We start from the raw sequence: 16,616 nt of genomic DNA, 5'->3' as shown, positions 1-16,616 counted from the left end.
CAGTAGTTATGCTTAAGTGTGCTCTGGCAGAGAATTATTAGTTGGGACCTTTGGCAGCACTATCACCATGGGGGCACCCTGGGTTTATCTCTTTCTGCAGTATAATATTGGGGAGCACAGCGGCACAGTATTGGGGGTGGTAGGATGATTTGTCCAGAAGATGGGAGGATGATGGAAAAAGTAGTAAACTACGATTTTTTTTTGTTGTCAAATGCAGAGACGAAAAATGGCTGAAAAATGGCGGTCTGTACTGAAGCTCTGAAAGGAGAATATGAGGAAAGAGAACATCTACATCACAGGAGACGTCACTGGATGTAAGAGGTATGGGGCTGTATTACCCTGTTCTGTAGTGATATATGTAATGCTAGGAGGGAAGGGGCTAGGTTAAGAATTTGGTATGGGGGGGGGGGGGCGCTGTTTCAATTTTCGCCTCAGGCAGCAGAAAGGCTAGGTGCACCCCTGGTGACAGTGCTGCTTCGTTTTTTGCTATTTTTGTATATATATATAATTTTCAAAAATACTTCCTGACAACCATTCAGAGATTTTTATAATTTCATATAATTGTCAGGTAAAGATTGTTAATTTGTGATGCAACAAAATGACCCTTTAAATATTAACAAGGGAAAATCTAAGGTGAAGAAGAAGAAGGAGAGGAGTCTATGGCTGCATGGAGACGACCATAACAGAGCTCCACATGGGAGATGCTGCACTAACCTATAGGCCACAGTGTCAGCCAATCAGAAGGCTTGCTGTGGAACTTATGCAAATGGCCTGGATGTTATGCAAATAAGTTGATGGCAAAAGAGCACAACCATCACCCAAGTTCTCCTAAATATTGCTCTTAGTTTGGATTTCGACAGCAGTAGGTTTGTCAGCGCGGCCCGCTCAGTTTATTGACGCTTTCTTTCTTTTGTAGAATTCACACCTCTCCCTGAGTTTAAAGTCTCTGCCACAGGAGCCACATAAATAGAGAAACCCGTTTACTAGGCTAGGTGGGAGGGCGAGAATACAAGGGGACCACCAGCTAACTGTGACGCCCATCAAAGCCGGCCTGATTGTGACAACCTCCAGGGGTTGGATGATCAATCAAGGACGATGGAGGGTTGACCTAGAGTTGACTAGGTCAGGTAACGCACATGTGACGCCCTTGGGTGGCCAGATTGTGACAACCCCTAAGGTCCTATCAACCTCAACCTAGGGGTTGAATGATCATCGGCTAACCCCAGGGTTGACGGTGTCAGGTAACGCACATGATGTTAGCTGGTGGTCTCCTTGTGACGAGGTCAGTGTGGACGAGGTCAATCTCCCCTCCCTGTTTTTTGGTTCTTTTTCTTTTCTAGAGGTTGGCTGGCTAGAAGGTCATAGTGGGCAGCACACTTATCGTGCTGGGGGGGGGGGTTCCAATCCCACCTTGGAACTTCTGCCAAATTTCTCAGCTTGAATGGTTGTGTATGGAATTGAGCGTGGAGCGGATGAGTGAGATAGGGAAACTACCTACATGGACCATTTTTCTTTAAGACCATGCTATTGGGCCACAATGGGGGCCATTATTGTAACAGGGGGGAGCACTATGCGCACATTGCTTCTACTGGGGGCACCCATTATTAAATGGGGGGATTTTTTATACTGGCACAAATTATAAGCAGGATTTTTTTTGTACTGGCGCACATTATAAGGGGCAGCGGCTATATCTATTGCTCTCTGTTATCAGCCATTTTCGGCCTCTGCTCTGAGGACAGAATCTTTTTCTTTACTGTGGTCTAGAAGTTCGCAGTTTGGTTGTAAATGTGTTAAAAATAATAAGAGGAGCCGTCCCCTCTCCTGACCTGTCTGTTTAGTAACTACTTGCATCCCCCGTGTAACACAATCCTGGAAGATCTAATCTTATGGCTCTATGTTGTGCCGTGCCTCTATTATTCCTACCAAAAGCTTGTGAAAGAATTGCAAGCAGGGCGTTACCAGTTGGGGTTGTGTCCCCGCAGAGTCTTACCCTGGCAGCACTGATGGGACAGTGTAATGCCTTATTCACACCTCAGTATTTTGGTCAGTGATTATGAGCCAAAACCAGGAATGGAGACTGCACCGACATAAGGTAGAAGGGCTCATGTACACAAATGGATTTTTGGTCCACATTCGATCTGCAAAAAAATGCAGATTTATTTTAATGGGGCTGCAAAAGATGCAGACAGCACACCGTGTCCTGTCCACATCCGTTGTTCCGTTCCGCGGCCCTGCAAAAAATATAGAGCATGTGACCAGTTACATCACAAACCTTCTTGTGAGAAATCCATTCTAGCTTCTACCCTAGTGCAGCAGTGACTGAGGCGGGGCTTCCTGCAGTGAGCGGGCCTATAGAGGTCCTGAGCGGGGGGTGCTGTTAGAGTGTCCACCTTCCCAGCAAAAAATACCGGCCAAGTTTACAAAAGTTAAAAAGGTTGGTGTGGCCTAACACGGGTGTTATTTCATCATCTTTTACGTTTTGCTCCTTTTTTTTTTTTTTCAATAAAATCAAACTTTTTACTGTTGGGGACACCCTGTGTCTTAAAGTTTTATTTAGCCTTTATTTTTGAAATATTTCTGCCCTGATTCAAACTGACAACCATGTACATTAAAGGCAAGAACCTATGAATACCTAATACATGAGAAACTACTATGAGGATTCTCTGCCGCATTTTTCCATGTAGCTCTATAGTGTAGTGGTTAAGGTTCCTGCCTTTAGTGCAGATGGTTGCGAGTTCGAATCCCGACAAACACATTTCACAAATAGAGGCTATTAGTGTCTCTATACTGACAATGCTTGGGGGATACCTGCTTCATCTTCATAGCACTGACTCCACATATGGACATAAAGCAAGAACTCCCAAGCAATGTATGGAGTCAGAGCACGGACTCCTAAGCGAACAGGAACACTGCCAGAGTCCAGAATCAGATACCTATGGGTAGTCAGCGGTGTAATTTATCACTGTGCAGTGCATCAAGATTCATAGCTAATCCCTTCTGTTAAACGATCAGCAGAGGTGTAGCTTGGCTTCACATTGTGCCCCCTCACAGTACTATTTTACACATTTTGCCCCTCACAGTACTAATACCCACATTGTACTCCCTCACAGTACTAATACCCACTTTGTGCTCCCTCACAGTACTAATACCCATATTGTGCCCCCTCACAGTACTAATGCTCACATTGTGCCCCCTCACTGTACCAATGCCCACATTGTGCCCCTCACAGTACTAATGCCCACATTGTGCCCCCCTCACAGTACTAATACCCACATTGTGCTCCCTCACAGTACTAATGCCCACATTGTGCTCCCCCACAGTTCTAATGCCAATATTGTGCCCCCTCACAGTACTAATGCCCACATTGTGCCCCATCAAAGTACTAATGTCCACATTGTGCCCCCTCACAGTACTAATGCCAACATTGTGCCCCCTCACAGTACTAATTTCCACATTTGGCCCCCTCACAGTACTAATGCCCCCTCACAGTACGAATGCCCACATTGTGCCCCATCACAGTACTAATGCCCACATTGTGCCCCCTCACAGTACTAATACCCACATTGTGCTCCCTCACAGGACGTAATGCCCACATTGTGCTCCCCCACAGTTTCTAATGCCAATATTGTGCCCCCTCACAGTACTAATGCCCACATTGTGCCCCCTCACAGTTCTAATGCCCACATTGTGCCCCATCAAAGTACTAATGTCCACATTGTGCCCCCTCACAGTACTAATGCCAACATTGTGCCCCCTCACAGTACTAATTTCCACATTTTGCCCCCCTCACAGTACTAATGCCCCCTCACAGTACGAATGCCCACATTGTGCCCCATCACAGTACTAATGCCCACATTGTGCCCCATCAAAGTACTAATGTCCACATTGTGCCCCCTCACAGTACTAATGCCAACATTGTGCCCCCTCACAGTACTAATGCCCACATTGTGCCCCCTCACAGTACTAATGCCCCCTCACAGTACGAATGCCCACATTGTGCCCCATCACAGTACTAATGCCCCCTCACAGTACTAATGCCCACATTGTGCCCCCTCACAGTAGTTATGCTTAAGTGTGCTCTGGCAGAGAATTATTAGTTGGGACCTTTGGCAGCACTATCACCATGGGGGCACCCTGGGTTTATCTCTTTCTGCAGTATAATATTGGGGAGCACAGCGGCACAGTATTGGGGGTGGTAGGATGATTTGTCAGAAGATGGGAGGATGATGGAAAAGTAGTAAACTACGATTTTTTTTGTTGTCAAAATGCAGAGAGACGAAAAATGGCTGAAAAATGGCGGTCTGTACTGAAGCTCTGAAAGGAGAATATGAGGAAAGAGAACATCTACATCACAGGAGACGTCACTGGATGTAAGAGGTATGGGGCTGTATTACCCTGTTCTGTAGTGATATATGTAATGCTAGGAGGGAAGGGGCTAGGTTAAGAATTTGGTATTAGGGGGGGGGGGGGGGGCGCTGTTTCAATTTTCGCCTCAGGCAGCAGAAAGGCTAGGTGCACCCCTGGTGACAGTGCTGCTTCGTTTTTTGCTATTTTTGTATATATATATAATTTTCAAAAATACTTCCTGACAACCATTCAGAGATTTTTATAATTTCATATAATTGTCAGGTAAAGATTGTTAATTTGTGATGCAACAAAATGACCCTTTAAATATTAACAAGGGAAAATCTAAGGTGAAGAAGAAGAAGGAGAGGAGTCTATGGCTGCATGGAGACGACCATAACAGAGCTCCACATGGGAGATGCTGCACTAACCTATAGGCCACAGTGTCAGCCAATCAGAAGGCTTGCTGTGGAACTTATGCAAATGGCCTGGATGTTATGCAAATAAGTTGATGGCAAAAGAGCACAACCATCACCCAAGTTCTCCTAAATATTGCTCTTAGTTTGGATTTCGACAGCAGTAGGTTTGTCAGCGCGGCCCGCTCAGTTTATTGACGCTTTCTTTCTTTTGTAGAATTCACACCTCTCCCTGAGTTTAAGTCTCTGCCACAGGAGCCACATAAATAGAGAACCCGTTTACTAGGCTAGGTGGGAGGGCGAGAATACAAGGGGACCACCAGCTAACTGTGACGCCATCAAAGCCGGCATGATTGTGACAACCTCCAGGGGTTGGATGATCAATCAAGGACGATGGAGGGTTGACCTAGAGTTGACTAGGTCAGGTAACGCACATGTGACGCCCTTGGGTGGCCAGATTGTGACAACCCCTAAGGTCCTATCAACCTCAACCTAGGGGTTGAATGATCATCGGCTAACCCCAGGGTTGACGGTGTCAGGTAACGCACATGATGTTAGCTGGTGGTCTCCTTGTGACGAGGTCAGTGTGGACGAGGTCAATCTCCCCTCCCTGTTTTTTGGTTCTTTTTCTTTTCTAGAGGTTGGCTGGCTAGAAGGTCATAGTGGGCAGCACACTTATCGTGCTGGGGGGGGGGTTCCAATCCCACCTTGGAACTTCTGCCAAATTTCTCAGCTTGAATGGTTGTGTATGGAATTGAGCGTGGAGCGGATGAGTGAGATAGGGAAACTACCTACATGGACCATTTTTATTTAAGACCATGCTATTGGGCAACAATGGGGGCCATTATTGTAAACAGGGGGGAGCACTATGCGCACATTGCTTCTACTGGGGGCACCCATTATTAAATGGGGGGATTTTTTATACTGGCACAAATTATAAGCAGGATTTTTTTTGTACTGGCGCACATTATAAGGGGCAGCGGCTATATCTATTGCTCTCTGTTATCAGCCATTTTCGGCCTCTGCTCTGAGGACAGAATCTTTTTCTTTACTGTGGTCTAGAAGTTCGCAGTTTGGTGTAAATGTGTTAAAAATAATAAGAGGAGCCGTCCCCTCTCCTGACCTGTCTGTTTAGTAACTACTTGCATCCCCCGTGTAACAACAATCCTGGAAGATCTAATCTTATGGCTCTATGTTGTGCCGTGCCTCTATTATTCCTACCAAAAGCTTGTGAAAGAATTGCAAGCAGGGCGTTACCAGTTGGGTTGTGTCCCCCGCAGAGTCTTACCCTGGCAGCACTGATGGGACAGTGTTAATGCCTTATTCACACCTCAGTATTTTGGTCAGTGATTATGAGCCAAAACCAGGAATGGAGACTGCACCGACATAAGGTAGAAGGGCTCATGTACACAAATGGATTTTTGGTCCACATTCGATCTGCAAAAAAAATGCAGATTTATTTTAATGGGGCTGCAAAAGATGCAGACAGCACACCGTGTCCTGTCCACATCCGTTGTTCCGTTCCGCGGCCCTGCAAAAAATATAGAGCATGTGACCAGTTACATCACAAACCTTCTTGTGAGAAATCCATTCTAGCTTCTACCCTAGTGCAGCAGTGACTGAGGCGGGGCTTCCTGCAGTGAGCGGGCCTATAGAGGTCCTGAGCGGGGGGGTGCTGTTAGAGTGTCCACCTTTCTCAGCAAAAAATACCGGCCAAGTTTACAAAAGTTAAAAAGGTTGGTGTGGCCTAACACGGGTGTTATTTCATCATCTTTTACGTTTTGCTCCTTTTTTTTTTTTTTTCAATAAAATCAAACTTTTTACTGTTGGGGACACCCTGTGTCTTAAAGTTTTATTTAGCCTTTATTTTTGAAATATTTCTGCCGTGATTCAAACTGACAACCATGTACATTAAAGGCAAGAACCTATGAATACCTAATACATGAGAAACTACTATGAGGATTCTCTGCCGCATTTTTCCATGTAGCTCTATAGTGTAGTGGTTAAGGTTCCTGCCTTTAGTGCAGATGGTTGCGAGTTCGAATCCCGACAAACAATTTCACAAATAGAGGCTATTAGTGTCTCTATACTGACAATGCTTGGGGATACCTGCTTCATCTTCATAGCACTGACTCCACATATGGACATAAAGCAAGAACTCCCAAGCAATGTATGGAGTCAGAGCACGGACTCCTAAGCGAACAGGAACACTGCCAGAGTCCAGAATCAGATACCTATGGGTAGTCAGCGGTGTAATTATCACTGTGCAGTGCATCAAGATTCATAGCTAATCCCTTCTGTTAAACGATCAGCAGAGGTGTAGCTTGGCTTCACATTGTGCCCCCTCACAGTACTATTTTACACATTTTGCCCCCTCACAGTACTAATACCCACATTGTACTCCCTCACAGTACTAATACCCACTTTGTGCTCCCTCACAGTACTAATACCCATATTGTGCCCCCTCACAGTACTAATGCTCACATTGTGCCCCCTCACTGTACCAATGCCCACATTGTGCCCCTCACAGTACTAATGCCCACATTGTGCCCCCTCACAGTACTAATACCCACATTGTGCTCCCTCACAGTACTAATGCCCACATTGTGCTCCCCCCACAGTTCTAATGCCAATATTGTGCCCCCTCACAGTACTAATGCCCTACCCATTGTGCCCCTCACAGTTCTAATGCCCACATTGTGCCCCATCAAAGTACTAATGTCCACATTGTGCCCCCTCACAGTACTAATGCCAAACATTGATGCCCCCTCACAGTACTAATTTCCACATTTTGCCCCCTCACAGTACTAATGCCCCCTCACAGTACGAATGCCCACATTGTGCCCCATCACAGTACTAATGCCCACATTGTGCCCCCTCACAGTACTAATACCCACATTGTGCTCCCTCACAGTACTAATGCCCACATTGTGCTCCCCCACAGTTCTAATGCCAATATTGTGCCCCCTCACAGTACTAATGCCCACATTGTGCCCCCCCCCACAGTTCTAATGCCCACATTGTGCCCCATCAAAGTACTAATGTCCACATGTGCCCCCTCACAGTACTAATGCCAACATTGTGCCCCCTCACAGTACTAATTTCCACATTTTGCCCCCTCACAGTACTAATGCCCCCCTCACAGTACGAATGCCCACATTGTGCCCCATCACAGTACTAATGCCCACATTGTGCCCCATCAAAGTACTATTGTCCACATTGTGCCCCCTCACAGTACTAATGCCAACATTGTGCCCCCTCACAGTACTAATGCCCACATTGTGCCCCCTCACAGTACGAATGCCCACATTGTGCCCCATCACAGTACTAATGCCCACATTGTGCCCCCTCACAGTAGTTATGCTTAAGTGTGCTCTGGCAGAGAATTATTAGTTGGGACCTTTGGCAGCACTATCAACCATGGGGGCACCCCTGGGTTTAATCTCTTTCTGCAGTATAATATTGGGGAGCACAGCGGCACAGTATTGGGGGAGGTTAGGATGATTTGTCCAGAAGATGGGAGGATGATGGAAAAGTAGTAAACATCGATTTTTTTTTGTTGTCAAAATGCAGAGACGAAAAAATGGCTGAAAAATGGCGGTCTGTACTGAAGCTCTGAAAGGAGAATATGAGGAAAGAGAACATCTACATCACAGGAGACGTCACTGGATGTAAGAGGTATGGGGCTGTATTACCCTGTTCTGTAGTGATATATGTAATGCTAGGAGGGAAGGGGATAGGTTAAGAATTTGGTATTAGGGGGGGGGGGGGGCGCTGTTTCAATTTTCGCCTCAGGCAGCAGAAAGGCTAGGTGCACCCCTGGTGACAGTGCTGCTTCGTTTTTTGCTATTTTTGTATATATATATAATTTTCAAAAATACTTCCTGACAACCATTCAGAGATTTTTATAATTTCATATAATTGTCAGGTAAAGATTGTTAATTTGTGATGCAACAAAATGACCTTTAAATATTAACAAGGGAAATCTAAGGTGAAGAAGAAGAAGGAGAGGAGTCTATGGCTGCATGGAGACGACCATAACAGAGCTCCACATGGGAGATGCTGCACTAACCTATAAGGCCACAGTGTCAGCCAATCAGAAGGCTTGCTGTGGAACTTATGCAAATGGCCAGGATGTTATGCAAATAAGTTGATGGCAAAGAGCACAACCATCACCAAGTTCTCCTAAATATTGCTCTTAGTTTGGATTTCGACAGCAGTAGGTTTGTCAGCGCGGCCCCGCTCGTTTATTGACGCTTTCTTTCTTTTGTAGAATTCACACCTCTCCTGAGTTTAAAGTCTCTGCCACAGGAGCCACATAAATAGAGAACCCGTTTACTAGGCTAGGTGGGAGGGCGAGAATACAAGGGGACCACCAGCTAACTGTGACGCCCATCAAGCCGGCCTGATTGTGACAACCTCCAGGGGTTGGATGATCAATCAAGGACGATGGAGGGTTGACCTAGAGTTGACTAGGTCAGGTAACGCACATGTGACGCCCTTGGGTGGCCAGATTGTGACAACCCCTAAGGTCCTATCAACCTCAACCTAGGGGTTGAATGATCATCGGCTAACCCAGGGTTGACGGTGTCAGGTAACGCACATGATGTTAGCTGGTGGTCTCCTTGTGACGAGGTCAGTGTGGACGAGGTCAATCTCCCCTCCCTGTTTTTTGGTTCTTTTTCTTTTCTAGAGGTTGGCTGGCTAGAAGGTCATAGTGGGCAGCACACTTATCGTGCTGGGGGGGGGGTTCAATCCCACCTTGGAACTTCTGCCAAATTTCTCAGCTTGAATGGTTGAGTATGGAATTGAGCGTGGAGCGGATGAGTGAGATAGGGAAACTACCTACATGGACCATTTTTCTTTAAGACCATGCTATGGGCCACAATGGGGGCCATTATTGTAACAGGGGGGAGCACTATGCGCACATTGCTTCTACTGGGGGCACCATTATTAAATGGGGGGATTTTTTATACTGGCACAAATTATAAGCAGGATTTTTTTTGTACTGGCGCACATTATAAGGGGCAGCGGCTATATCTATTGCTCTCTGTTATCAGCATTTTCGGCCTCTGCTCTGAGACAGAATCTTTTTCTTTACTGTGGTCTAGAAGTTCGCCAGTTTGGTGTAAATGTGTTAAAAATAATAAGAGGAGCCGTCCCCTCTCCTGACCTGTCTGTTTAGTAACTACTTGCATCCCCCGTGTAACAAACACTCTGGAAGATCTAATCTTATGGCTCTATGTTGTGCCGTTGCCTCTATTATTCCTACCAAAAGCTTGTGAATGAATTGCAAGCAGGGCGTTACCAGTTGGGGTTGTGTCCCCCGCAGAGTCTTACCCTGGCAGCACTGATGGGACAGTGTAACTGCCTTATTCACACCTCAGTATTTTGGTCAGTGATTATGAGCCAAAACCAGGAATGGAGACTGCACCGACATAAGGTAGAAGGGCTCATGTACACAAATGGATTTTTGGTCCACATTCGATCTGCAAAAAAATGCAGATTTATTTTAATGGGGCTGCAAAAGATGCAGACAGCACACCGTTGTCCTGTCCACATCCGTTGTTCCGTTCCGCGGCCCTGCAAAAAATATAGAGCATGTGACCAGTTACATCACAAACCTTCTTGTGAGAAATCCATTCTAGCTTCTACCCTAGTGCAGCAGTGACTGAGGCGGGGCTTCTGCAGTGAGCGGGCCCTATAGAGGTCCTGAGCGGGGGGTGCTGTTAGAGTGTCCACCTTTCCCAGCAAAAAATACCGGCCAAGTTTACAAAGTTAAAAAGGTTGGTGTGGCCTAACAGGGTGTTATTTCATCATCTTTTACGTTTTGCTCCTTTTTTTTTTTTTTCAATAAAATCAAACTTTTTACTGTTGGGGACACCCTGTGTCTTAAAGTTTTATTTAGCCTTTATTTTTGAAATATTTCTGCCTGATTCAACTGACAACCATGTACATTAAAGGCAAGAACCTATGAATACCTAATACATGAGAAACTACTATGAGGATTCTCTGCCGCATTTTTCCATGTAGCTCTATAGTGTAGTGGTTAAGGTTCCTGCCTTTAGTGCAGATGGTTGCGAGTTCAAATCCCGACAAACACATTTCACAAATAGAGGCTATTAGTGTCTCTATACTGACAATGCTTGGGGATACCTGCTTCATCTTCATAGCACTGACTCCACATATGGACATAGAGCAAGAACTCCCAAGCAATGTATGGAGTCAGAGCACGGACTCCTAAGCGAACAGGAACACTGCCAGAGTCCAGAATCAGATACCTATGGGTAGTCAGCGGTGTAATTTATCACTGTGCAGTGCATCAAGATTCATAGCTAATCCCTTCTGTTAAACGATCAGCAGAGGTGTAGCTTGGCTTCACATTGTGCCCCCTCACAGTACTATTTTACACATTTTGCCCCCTCACAGTACTAATACCCACATTGTACTCCCTCACAGTACTAATACCCACTTTGTGCTCCCTCACAGTACTAATACCCATATTGTGCCCCCTCACAGTACTAATGCTCACATTGTGCCCCCTCACTGTACCAATGCCCACATTGTGCCCCTCACAGTACTAATGCCCACATTGTGCCCCCTCACAGTACTAATACCCACATTGTGCTCCCTCACAGTACTATGCCCACATTGTGCTCCCCCACAGTTCTAATGCCAATATTGTGCCCCCTCACAGTACTAATGCCCACATTGTGCCCCCTCACAGTTCTAATGCCCACATTGTGCCCCATCAAAGTACTAATGTCCACATTGTGCCCCCTCACAGTACTAATGCCAACATTGTGCCCCCCTCACAGTACTAATTTCCACATTTTGCCCCCTCACAGTACTAATGCCCCCTCACAGTACGAATGCCCACATTGTGCCCCATCACAGTACTAATGCCCACATTGTGCCCCCTCACAGTACTAATACCCACATTGTGCTCCCTCACAGTACTAATGCCCACATTGTGCCCCCTCACAGTTCTAATGCCAATATTGTGCCCCCTCACAGTACTAATGCCCACATTGTGCCCCCTCACAGTTCTAATGCCACATTGTGCCCCATCAAAGTACTAATGCCCACATTGTGCCCCTCACAGTACTAATGCAACATTGTGCCCCCTCACAGTACTAATTTCCACATTTTGCCCCCTCACAGTACTAATGCCCCCCTCACAGTACGAATGCCCACATTGTGCCCCATCACAGTACTAATGCCCACATTGTGCCCCATCAAAGTACTAATGTCCACATTGTGCCCCCTCACAGTACTAATGCCAACATTGTGCCCCCTCACAGTACTAATGCCCCCTCACAGTACGAATGCCCACATTGTGCCCCATCACAGTACTAATGCCCACATTGTGCCCCCTCACAGTAGTTATGCTTAAGTGTGCTCTGGCAGAGAATTATTAGTTGGGACCTTTGGCAGCACTATCACATGGGGGCACCCTGGGGTTTATCTCTTTCTGCAGTATAATATTGGGGAGCACAGCGGCACAGTATTGGGGGGTGGTAGGATGATTTGTCCAGAAGATGGGAGGATGATGGAAAAGTAGTAAACTACGATTTTTTTTTGTTGTCAAAATGCAGAGACGAAAATGGCTGAAAAATGGCGGTCTGTACTGAAGCTCTGAAAGGAGAATATGAGGAAAGAGAACATCTACATCACAGGAGACGTCACTGGATGTAAGAGGTATGGGGCTGTATTACCCTGTTCTGTAGTGATATATGTTAATGCTAGGAGGGAAGGGGCTAGGTTAAGAATTTGGTATTGGGGGGGGGGGGGGGGGGCGCTGTTTCAATTTTCGCCTCAGGCAGCAGAAAGGCTAGGTGCACCCCTGGTGACAGTGCTGCTTCGTTTTTTGGCTATTTTTGTATATATATATAATTTTCAAAAATACTTCTGACAACCATTCAGAGATTTTTATAATTTCATATAATTGTCAGGTAAAGATTGTTAATTTGTGATGCAACAAAATGGACCTTTAAATATTAACAAGGGAAAATCTAAGGTGAAGAAGAAGAAGGAGAGGAGTCTATGGCTGCATGGAGACGACCATAAACAGAGCTCCACATGGGAGATGCTGCACTAACCTATAGGCCCACAGTGTCAGCCAATCAGAAGGCTTGCTGTGGAACTTATGCAAATGGCCTGGATGTTATGCAAATAAGTTGATGGCAAAAGAGCACAACCATCACCCAAGTTCTCCTAAATATTGCTCTTAGTTTGGATTTCGACAGCAGTAGGTTTGTCAGCGCGGCCCGCTCAGTTTATTGACGCTTTCTTTCTTTTGTAGAATTCACACCTCTCCCTGAGTTTAAAGTCTCTGCCACAGGAGCCACATAAATAGAGAACCCGTTTACTAGGCTAGGTGGGAGGGCGAGAATACAAGGGGACCACCAGCTAACTGTGACGCCCATCAAAGCCGGCCTGATTGTGACAACCTCCAGGGGTTGGATGATCAATCAAGGACGATGGAGGGTTGACCTAGAGTTGACTAGGTCAGGTAACGCACATGTGACGCCCTTGGGTGGCCAGATTGTGACAACCCCTAAGGTCCTATCAACCTCAAACCTAGGGGTTGAATGATCATCGGCTAACCCCAGGGTTGACGGTGTCAGGTAACGCACATGATGTTAGCTGGTGGTCTCCTTGTGACGAGGTCAGTGTGGACGAGGTCAATCTCCCCTCCCTGTTTTTTGGTTCTTTTTCTTTTCTAGAGGTTGGCTGGCTAGAAGGTCATAGTGGGCAGCACACTTATCGTGCTGGGGGGGGGGGGTTCCAATCCCACCTTGGAACTTCTGCCAAATTTCTCAGCTTGAATGGTTGTGTATGGAATTGAGCGTGGAGCGGATGAGTGAGATAGGGAAACTACCTACATGGACCATTTTTCTTTAAGACCATGCTATTGGGCCACAATGGGGGCCATTATTGTAACAGGGGGGAGCACTATGCGCACATTGCTTCTACTGGGGGCACCCATTATTAAATGGGGGGATTTTTTATACTGGCACAAATTATAAGCAGGATTTTTTTTGTACTGGCGCACATTATAAGGGGCAGCGGCTATATCTATTGCTCTCTGTTATCAGCCATTTTCGGCCTCTGCTCTGAGGACAGAATCTTTTTCTTTACTGTGGTCTAGAAGTTCGCAGTTTGGTGTAAATGTGTTAAAAATAATAAGAGGAGCCGTCCCCTCTCCTGACCTGTCTGTTTAGTAACTACTTGCATCCCCGTGTAACAACAATCCTGGAAGATCTAATCTTATGGCTCTATGTTGTGCCGTGCCTCTATTATTCCTACCAAAAGCTTGTGAAAGAATTGCAAGCAGGGCGTTACCAGTTGGGGTTGTGTCCCCGCAGAGTCTTACCCTGGCAGCACTGATGGGACAGTGTAATGCCTTATTCACACCTCAGTATTTTGGTCAGTGATTATGAGCCAAAAACCAGGAATGGAGACTGCACCGACATAAGGTAGAAGGGCTCATGTACACAAATGGATTTTTGGTCCACATTCGATCTGCAAAAAAATGCAGATTTATTTTAATGGGGCTGCAAAAGATGCAGACAGCACACCGTGTCCTGTCCACATCCGTTGTTCCGTTCCGCGGCCCTGCAAAAAATATAGAGCATGTGACAGTTACATCACAAACCTTCTTGTGAGAAATCCATTCTAGCTTCTACCTAGTGCAGCAGTGACTGAGGCGGGGCTTCCTGCAGTGAGCGGGCCTATAGAGGTCCTGAGCGGGGGGTGCTGTTAGAGTGTCCACCTTTCCCAGCAAAAATACCGGCCAAGTTTACAAAAGTTAAAAAGGTTGGTGTGGGCCTAACACGGGTGTTATTTCATCATCTTTTACGTTTTGCTCCTTTTTTTTTTTTTTTCAATAAAATCAAACTTTTTACTGTTGGGGACACCCTGTGTCTTTAAAGTTTTATTTAGCCTTTATTTTTGAAATATTTCTGCCGTGATTCAAACTGACAACCATGTACATTAAAGGCAAGAACCTATGAATAACCTAATACATGAGAAACTACTATGAGGATTCTCTGCCGCATTTTTCCATGTAGCTCTATAGTGTAGTGGTTAAGGTTCCTGCCTTTAGTGCAGATGGTTGCGAGTTCAAATCCCGACAAAACACATTTCACAAATAGAGGCTATTAGTGTCTCTATACTGACAATGCTTGGGGATACCTGCTTCATCTTCATAGCACTGACTCCACATATGGACATAAAGCAAGAACTCCCAAGCAATGTATGGAGTCAGAGCACGGACTCCTAAGCGAACAGGAACACTGCCAGAGTCCAGAATCAGATACCTATGGGTAGTCAGCGGTGTAATTTATCACTGTGCAGTGCATCAAGATTCATAGCTAATCCCTTCTGTTAACGATCAGCAGAGGTGTAGCTTGGCTTCACATTGTGCCCCCTCACAGTACTATTTTACACATTTTGCCCCCTCACAGTACTAATACCCACATTGTACTCCCTCACAGTACTAATACCCACTTTGTGCTCCCTCACAGTACTAATACCCATATTGTGCCCCCTCACAGTACTAATGCCCACATTGTGCCCCCTCACAGTACTAATGCCCACATTGTGCCCCCTCACAGTACTAATACCCACATTGTGCTCCCTCACAGTACTAATGCCCACATTGTGCTCCCCCACAGTTCTAATGCCAATATTGTGCCCCCTCACAGTACTAATGCCCACATTGTGCCCCCTCACAGTTCTAATGCCCACATTGTGCCCCATCAAAGTACTAATGCCCACCTTTGTGCCCCCTCACAGTACTAATGCCAACATTGTGCCCCCTCACAGTACTAATTTCCACATTTTGCCCCCTCACAGTACTAATGCCCCCCTCACAGTACGAATGCCCACATTGTGCCCCATCACAGTACTAATGCCCACATTGTGCCCCTCACAGTACTAATACCCACATTGTGCTCCCTCACAGTACTAATGCCCACATTGTGCTCCCCCCACAGTTCTAATGCCAATATTGTGCCCCCTCACAGTACTAATGCCCACATTGTGCCCCCTCACAGTTCTAATGCCCACATTGTGCCCCCTCACAGTACTAATGTCCACATTGTGCCCCCTCACAGTACTAATGCCAACATTGTGCCCCCTCACAGTACTAATTTCCACATTTTGCCCCCCTCACAGTACTAATGCCCCCTCACAGTACGAATGCCCACATTGTGCCCCATCACAGTACTAATGCCCACATTGTGCCCCATCAAAGTACTAATGTCCACATTGTGCCCCCTCACAGTACTAATGCCAACATTGTGCCCCCTCACAGTACTAATGCCCACATTGTGCCCCCTCACAGTACTAATGCCCCCTCACAGTACGAATGCCCACATTGTGCCCCATCACAGTACTAATGCCCACATTGTGCCCCCTCACAGTAGTTATGCTTAAGTGTGCTCTGGCAGAGAATTATTAGTTGGGACCTTTGGCAGCACTATCACCATGGGGGCACCCTGGGTTTATCTCTTTCTGCAGTATAATATTGGGGAGCACAGCGGCACAGTATTGGGGGGTGGTAGGATGATTTGTCCAGAAGATGGGAGGATGATGGAAAAGTAGTAAACTACGATTTTTTTTGTTGTCAAAATGCAGAGACGAAAAATGGCTGAAAAATGGCGGTCTGTACTGAAGCTCTGAAGGAGATATGAGGAAAGAGAACATCTACATCACAGGAGACGTCACTGGATGTAAGAGGTATGGGGCTGTATTACCCTGTTCTGTAGTGATATATGTAATGCTAGGAGGGAAGGGGCTAGGTTAAGAATTTGGTATTGGGGGGGGGGGGGGGGGGCGCTGTTTCAA

The 16,616-nt window shown here is 46.1% G+C and overlaps 1 long non-coding RNA gene across 1 annotated transcript in view; it reads left to right on the top strand.

Annotated features, from left to right (window-relative positions):
- The window catches only part of LOC121008859, a 34,170-nt gene extending 29,813 nt beyond the window's left edge, over positions 1-4,357 (top strand). Inside the window, exons 8-9 of the long non-coding RNA XR_005780627.1 lie at positions 218-321; positions 4,274-4,357. This is a non-coding gene — a long non-coding RNA (uncharacterized LOC121008859). The remainder of the gene's footprint in view (positions 1-217; positions 322-4,273) is intronic.
- The last annotated feature ends 12,259 nt before the right edge of the window (positions 4,358-16,616 follow it).

Source organism: Bufo bufo, chromosome 7, assembly GCF_905171765.1.
Source record: "Bufo bufo chromosome 7, aBufBuf1.1, whole genome shotgun sequence".
In the NCBI taxonomy this organism is placed as follows: domain Eukaryota; kingdom Metazoa; phylum Chordata; class Amphibia; order Anura; family Bufonidae; genus Bufo; species Bufo bufo.
This window is presented reverse-complemented; position numbering and strand designations above follow the sequence as displayed.